Here is an 8,330-nt window from a genome sequence, read left to right as displayed (position 1 = left end):
GATTGATTAGGAAGTGATGAGAATATTTTCTAAAAATCTTAAGCTGATTAGTGCAATATTTTCTGATGTAAGAGAATTTACTCTGAATTGATGGAATAGGGGCTTTACAAATTTTAACTCTGATGGAGTACTGTATATCTATTGTTCTGATGATGGTGCTTTGTTGGTTGCAGAAGGAAAGCCTTTAAGAACCGGAGTAGTGCAGAAACTGAAACTTGGTCCAGCATATGGGCAGCTGCAAGGGAGAATGTTGGCAACCCTGAAGTTTAGTCTGTTGGTCAGTGTTTCTTCTAGATCATGTGAATAATATTATATCTAGAAGCGTCAGGGGTAGACCAAAAAGTATATAGGTAGTAGTAAAAAATGATTTAAGCATCAATAATTTAACAGTAGCTATTGCATTAAATAGAACTGAATGGCAAAACAAGATTCATGTAGCCGATCTCATATCCATATAGTTGGGATAAGACTTGGATGATGATTATGATATATAAGAAGTATGTTGTAGGGTGTCTTTCTAGCGTCTAATTATGTATGGACTCTCCATGGTGATATATAGATTGTTAGCTTTTATATCTTTTTAACTTTATTGGTGGCTTGCAATTGGAATCAAAATTTGTTGGAATTGGAATCGAAATGGTCTATTCCGATTGTTTGGTTCAGACAGGAATCAGAATGGGAATTGAAATTAGCTCAAATAGGATTTCATTCCTAAGGAAGGGAGAGGGAATGACCATTCCCTCAAACAGGGAATGCCATTCTACCAGAAATGGGAATGAGATTCCAATTCCACCTAACCAATCCGTTGGAATCAGAATGACCCCATCCAATTCCAACTCCAGACCCCTATTCCCTTGAACCAAACAGGCCCTTAGTATAAGCTGCAAAACTTATTTGCTATACATTGGAAACTAAAAGCTTTTAAGGATCTTCACTCTGACACTTTATTCATTAAAAATTTATCTAATGTCTTAACTGTATTTGTGCAATGATCTAAGCCCGAGAAGCTGGCAGCTGTTTCATGTTTAATTTGAGGATATTGTGCAGGGCTCGGTTTGTATGTAGTGCTTAATTTTATTTGCACTGGTGTAAATGCATGGGAGTGTAAATTGGGTGGGTGTAAATTCTGGTTTACTTTTGCTTCAGATTTGACTTTACCTACATGAGAGGTAAAATAGGAAATAAAATGATGTAATTCTTACCTCATACAAAAGAAAGTGGAGGCCACAGGAGGAGGGTTAATTGCTTGAGACTGAGGTAGGAAGCAGGATGATGTGGTCTCGCTTTATATGAAAAAGAATTAGGTAGGAGGATGTGGTGCAAATTTTGCATCAGTTTTTGAGATATAAAATTTGCACTATTAATGAGTTTGAATGTGGCAAAGGCTCAGTTTGGAAGGAATACAAATACATACAGAATACAAGGTTTTGCGCTCTACATGTTTGTATTTATACTCCTCCCATGGAGCCAAAAGTACAAATTTTGAAGCAGATAAGAGTGCAAATCATACATAATTATTACCAACAAACAGATGTAAAACTAAACCAGGTGCAGAATTTGCATTCAATTCAGATTTGCAGTGCAAACAAACAAAGCCCCTACGTATCATGGAGCATTATCAGCCAAAATCAACCATTCAATAACTCATAAGTGTAAACCACTTAAGGATCAGATAACTCTCTTTGTATTGGATTATTCCCCTCCAAACACATCATTGAAGCTCCAAATTTATGATTCAAAAGGAGCTAATAAAAATAGCTTTCTTATGCCACACTGCAGGGAAAAAAAATATGTTGAATGAGTCCCATATATGTTAGGATCCATTGCGAACGCTTACTTTAATTAAGTATGAGTTACATCTCTTCAAATATATAATAATTTGGATCATGTTTCCTACCCTACCTAATCCACTCTTTTGTCTTTGGAGTCTCTATCTTGGACTTCGTTATTTTTCTTGAAGCCTATCAGATCCAACGTTTATCTGTTATGACATTAATTGACAAAGTCATAAATATCGGTTGCTTCTAAGTATGCCAAACAGCCACCACTACGGGTGCAATCAAATCCAGCTCTAATCGAATAGTTTGGTTTGAGTTCGATTCTAAACAAGTTCTAATTGGATTCAAATCCCATTATAAGCTTAATTAATTATTCGAAATCAAGCCCCACTAGTAAAAGATGAATCCAGATCTCTTGTCCACAAGAATTTTGCCCACATCTACCTACAACATACTATCCCCTTGCATTGGGAACATCTTGCTGTGCATTGGGAACTTTGCTCATATAAAAAGACTAAATGTTCTTCATGTGTGACTGAGATGTCATGTGGGTAGACGTGAGCAGAGTTCTGGGGGGGCAGGAGATTTAGACTCCGAGAGCTTTTTGGTATTTTCACACAGGAATTCCCCATTTGGAATACAAAGTGGAAAGTTCGTGGGTTTACTAGAACCACATCCGCAATTTGAATTTGGACTATACTTAACGAACTTCTTACCGTTAAATCCGGTTGAATCGGACACAAGATTTCATTCGAACTCCCTCTTCCTCCTCTCCTCCGCCAAGTCTTAACCCAAAGACATCCCACGTCCCACCGGCAATCTTACTATACACCAATGTTGTGGACGTGAAATTCACCGGTGGCAATCCGATGGTAAACAGAGAATCTTCTCCTTGACTATTCACTATTCACTATCTATCTCAAAGGTATCCATCATAGATCAATTAGAATTCTGTTGCCTCTTCAACATTTCAAGAGATAAAAGAGATAAAAGAGAAAGGATGGACAAACAGTTATATATGCTGATAATGCATCCAAATTTACAGTCCTACGCAGTAAAACATGACCATGAAGAACAAAGCAAAAGACAACAAGAGAGAAAAAGATGGAGAAGCAGCATGGCTTTCTTGTGGTCGAAGAAGATCAATTACTTCGAAGATCGACAAGATTCTGAGACTAAGGACCTAGTCGTAACCCGCTTGTATATAAAACCCTCTTGTACCTCCAAAGCTCTAGACAAAGATGACGTTCTTCAACGCATCCGCCATTTCCGGGAACGCTTTGCAAGCTCTCTTAAACTCACCCCTTCCAGAAAGGGTGGATGATTTCGTCCAGGAGAGATGGTTAGAGGACACTTTCTCTACTCCCTAGTAGTAAGCCTGACGCAGTGTGGAAGTAATAAAACCGGGCTGACTATGCAAGCATCAGGCAAACACAAGCTTCTAGCGAAGCAAAAGGAAAAAACAATATTTATAGTACATTTGGAAATTATAGAAGAACTAGAAAAGAACAACTAAGATAGATATCAATCATCTAATCTGCTAGGATCGAATTCCTCTTGATCTTGTCTTGATAGGATCAAACTCTTTGGCTTGATCTTCATCGTCCGATCTTCTTGGATCTTTCCCATGAATCTTGGAAATCTTGGATTATCTTGATCTCTGGAATTTTGGATTATCTTGAATTCTTGAATTCTTGAAGTCTTGATGAGTCTTGGATTCTTGAATTATCCTTTATTGAATTATCCTTATCCTTATCCTAGGAGCTGCCGCCCCTATAGTGAGATGGGCCTTGGGATGGGCCTCCATCATTCTCCCCCACTTGGAAAAAACTCGACCCCGAGTCGTGACTAGGATATGCAAGTGTCATCTCTGGTAGGTAGCGATGAAGGTCAGCAACATTGAACGTCTTAGAGATACCCATATGATCCGGTAGGTCCACGACATATGCATTGTCGTTTATTTTCTTCACGATCTTGTATGGAGCGTACTTTCGAGGCTGCAACTTGTTGTATTTTCCCACTAGAATCTTTTCCTTCCTCAAGAATACCATAACTTCGTCACCGACGTCAAATACTTGGTGCCGACGGTGTTTGTCTGCTGCCAACTTGTACTTGGCATTGGTTTGTTCTAACTTCTGCTTCACGGCTTCTTGGACGTGGTCCGCCATCTGTTCTGCGGAGGTACTGACACCGGGTACTCTGGGTAGTTTTACTAGGTCTAGTGCATGATTTGGAACCTTCATGTAGACAATGGAGAATAGAAATCTACTTGTAGAGTTGTGCACTGCATTATTATAGGCGAACTCAGCCTGTGCAATGGCGAAATCCCATTATTTCGGTCTCTCCTGACATATACTGCGAATCAAATTACCAAGGGTCCGGTTTACCACCTCCGTCTGTCCGTCTGTCTGCGGATGGGCTGTGTTGCTGAAATTTAGTGATGAGTCAAATAACCTCCACAGGGTCATCCAAAAGTGACTTAAGAACCTTGTGTCTCGATCTGATGTAATAGTCTTGGGTACCCCATGTAGACGGACAATCTCCCTGAAAAATAATTTGACTGTCGCTGATGCATCTGTTGTTTTCTTGCATAGGAGGAAGTGAGTCATTTTAGAGAACCTGTCAACCACCACGAAGACGGAGTCCATGTTCCTTTTGGTTTTTGGCAAAACTAGCATAAAATCCATAGACAGGTCTTCCCAAATAGCAGTAGGAACGGGTAGGGGTATGTAGAGACCAGTATTTTGGGTTTGTCCCTTAGCCATCTGACAAATATAACATCTACTCACAATGGTGGGCACATCCCTTCTTAATTTCAGCCAGCAATAACGCCCCTTAACTGCGTCAATTGTCTTATCCCTTTCCAGGTGTCCTACTAATCCACCCCCATGCAGATCCATGATGATCTTTTCGTGGAGGGAGGTGCAAGGGATGCACAGTTGTTGGAAGTCCTCATCCTGGGCGTATAGGTCTTTTAGGCACTCAAAACCCACAATTTCAATATTGAGAGTCTTGATGAGGGCTACACGTCTGCTAAGGGCATTGGCCACTTTATTCTGTTGTCCAGCCTTGTACACAATTTTGTATGGGAATTTGTCAAGGAAAACAGACCATCTAGCATGCAAATCACTCCTTAATTGTTTTTGCCCACTGAGATATTTTAGGGCCTGGTGGCCATTGTAAAGAACAAATTCCTTTGAAATTAAATAGTGTTCCCATGTTTTCAAGGCTCTTACCACAGCATAGAATTCTTTGTCATAAATGGACCACTATCTCCTAGCTTCACATAATTTTTCACTGAAGAAAGCAATGGGTCTCTTTTCTTGGGACAATACAGCCCTTATGCCAACTCCACTGGCATCACATTCAACTTCAAACAGTTTATCAAAATTTGGTAAAGCAAGGACAGGAGTAATACATAACTTTTCTTTTATGAGAGCAAAACTTTGCTCTTGTTCTTCTCCCCATTGAAATTTTCCCTTTTTCAAACATTCAGTGATGAGAGCTACAATACTGCTAAAATGTTTAATAAATCGCCTGTAGAAAGTTGCTAACCCATGAAAGCGCCTCACATCTGTGACATTTGATGGGGTTGGCCACTCTCTAATAGCTTTCACCTTTTCTTCATCTACTTTAATTTATTCTTTGCTCACAATGAATCTCATGAATAATAAATTATCACTCATAAAAGTGCATTTCTTCAAATTAGCATATAATTTATTTTCCCTTAATGCTTTTAGGACCTCCCTAATATGTCCCATATGCTTAGTGATAAATTTGTTGTAAATTAAAATATCATCAAAATATACCACAACAAATTTACCAGTAAAGGGACGCAATGCCTGGTTCATTAGCCTCATGAATGTGTTGGGTGCGTTGGTTAGTCCAAAGGGCATGACTAACCATTCGAACATGCCATCTCTAGTCTTGAATGTTGTCTTCCATTCATCTCTGGGGTGGATTCTGATTTGATGGTATCCACTCCTGAGATCGATTTTTGAGAAAACTATAGCTCCATTAAGCTGATCTAGCATGTCGTCCAGCCTAGGAATGGGGAATTTGTAGCCAATAGTAATTTTATTAATGGCCCTGTTGTCGACACACATCCTCCAACTTCAATCCTTCTTTGGTGTTAGCAATGCTGGTACTGCACAAAGACTCATACTGACTTGAATGTGTCCATTTTTCAACAATTCTTCTACCTTTTCCCGTAAAATTTCATTCTCCTTAAGACTCATCCTGTAATGTGGGAGGTTAGGTAAACTAGCACCTGAAACAAAGTCAATATGATGTTGTACATCCCTCATGGGAGGGAGTTCATTTGGTAATTCATTTGGAACTACATCATGGAATTCATCAAGTAGTCCATGCACTTCCACTGGAATTTTATTTTCCTCCAGGGTCTCATTCATATTTTCTCTCTTTACTACTAACAAATGTACCTCATGGGTATCATTACATTCTTTTATAAATTCAGCATGATGATGGGTAGTAGTAAGGAAATTTTTCTCATTTGCCTTTGGGGCCTTAGAAATACTCTTTTCAGCCATGGGTATCAAGGTGTAGCATATACCCTCTTTTTCAAGTTGGTAGGCATTCTTCCTACCCATGTGCCTTGCATCTGTATCAAATTGCCAAAACCTACCCAACAAAACATGGCAAGCATCCATGTCTACAATATCACAATATATTTCATCATTATACTTACAAATAGAAAAGGGTACCTTGCAGCGTTCCTCCACTCATACGCCGCCTCCTTCATTGACTGCCACTATGAATAATTAAATCAAATAATTTACCCTTGATAGTACATCTAGTACGGAACAATCTGTGCCTTTGAGAGGTATCTTGATTTTTATGGGACAACATTAATTTTCTTACAACACAAGTATACTCTTCCTATTCGTATGGACCCTCTTCATCTTCTCCATCAGGTCCACAGTATACTTCCTCCTCCACATCTTCTTCCTCCTACCTTTCTATCATATTAATTGCCTTCCTTCTGAGACAGTCACTGGATATATGTCCAACCTCATTACATTTAAAGCATTTAAAAGGAGCAGGCTTTGCATAGAGATTACTGGGTTTAGGAGGGTTGGGAGGGTTACCTCGAGTATGTCCTCCTGTGATGGCCTTACCGGCGTTAGCTGTACTTGCCGGGTGAGAAGGTTGTACTACCGGGGCTGATTTGTTCCTATCGACAGTCGTAGGTCTATTGTCGCTTCCGCTGTACCGGCGATAATTATCACTACGTGCCTTTTCTTAGAACATCAATTCTGCTTTCAAGGCTAGGTTCCTTGCTTCTTGCACACTAAGAACCATTTGTACACCAATTTTATCTCTGATAGACGGTCTCAAACTGCTCAAATAACGGGCTGCCTGCTGGTTATCACTTTCAGATAATTGATTTCTTTCAGCTAATCTTAAAAATTCAGATGTATATTCATTAACACTACAGGAACTCTATGCACACCGTTTATAAGATTCAAACATGTACTGTTCATAATTTGGGGGTAAAAATCTACCTCTGATTAACTGTTTCATGCGCCTCCAGGTTCGAACATGACCCCTTCCTTCTCTGATCCAGGTCTCTCTCATGCGTTCCCACCAAACAAATGCGCCTCTCTTTAAAGGGAAAGCTACCAATTTTACCCTTCGTTCTTCTGGTATCTCCATGTACTCAAAGAAACGATCGACTTCTGTGATCCAATCTAAAAGTCCCTCTATGCCAAGATCTCCACTAAAAGTAGGAATATCTACATTGAATTTAAATTCATCATTATTCCTACGGGGATTGAAATTACCTTGATTGTGCCAATTTCTGTTGTTTCTGTCATTGCCGGGAAAAACTGGAGCACCACTGAATTCTAACTCATCATCACTGTCATCGTCAAGAACTGGACGCTGGGATGCAGCGTTGACGGGTGGTCTGTCGTGATCGTCTCCTTCGATGGAATGTGGATTTTCCCGATTCCATGGAACAACCTCCCGTAACAAGGTTCGCAGTTGTTTAGCCATCTCTGCCAACTGCTGTTCGATGTTACGTGTAGTCGTGCTCTGCTCTTCGATTGCTCTCCAAACAGTTGGGAACCCCTGATCTCCATCACGGGGTTGGTTGCGATTGCTACCATCTTGGTTGGCCAACTAACTGGGCGAACTCCCGCTCTGATACCACCTGACACAGCGTGGAAGCAATAAAACTGGGCTGACTATGCAAGCACCGGGCGAACACAAGCTTCTAGCGAAGCAAAACGAAAATCTCTAGAGGAGAGAGAAAAGGTGGCAAAAATGGAAGTGTAAATTTGAAGTGTCTATTAACTTTGAAAAAAACAATATTTATAGTACATCTGGAAATTATAGAAGAACTAGGAAAGAACAACTAAGATAGATATCAATCATCTAATATGCTAGGATCGAATTCCTCTTGATCTTGTCTTGATAGGATCAAACTCTTTGGCTTGACCTTCACCGTCCAATTTTCTTGGATCTTTCCCATGAATCTTGGAAATCTTGGATTATCTTGATCTCTGGAATTTTGGATTATCTTGAATT

This window comes from Nelumbo lutea, chromosome 2 (assembly GCF_056320005.1).
Source record: "Nelumbo lutea isolate HS-2025 chromosome 2, American lotus-T2T, whole genome shotgun sequence".
NCBI classification, from domain to species: domain Eukaryota; kingdom Viridiplantae; phylum Streptophyta; class Magnoliopsida; order Proteales; family Nelumbonaceae; genus Nelumbo; species Nelumbo lutea.
This window is presented reverse-complemented; position numbering follows the sequence as displayed.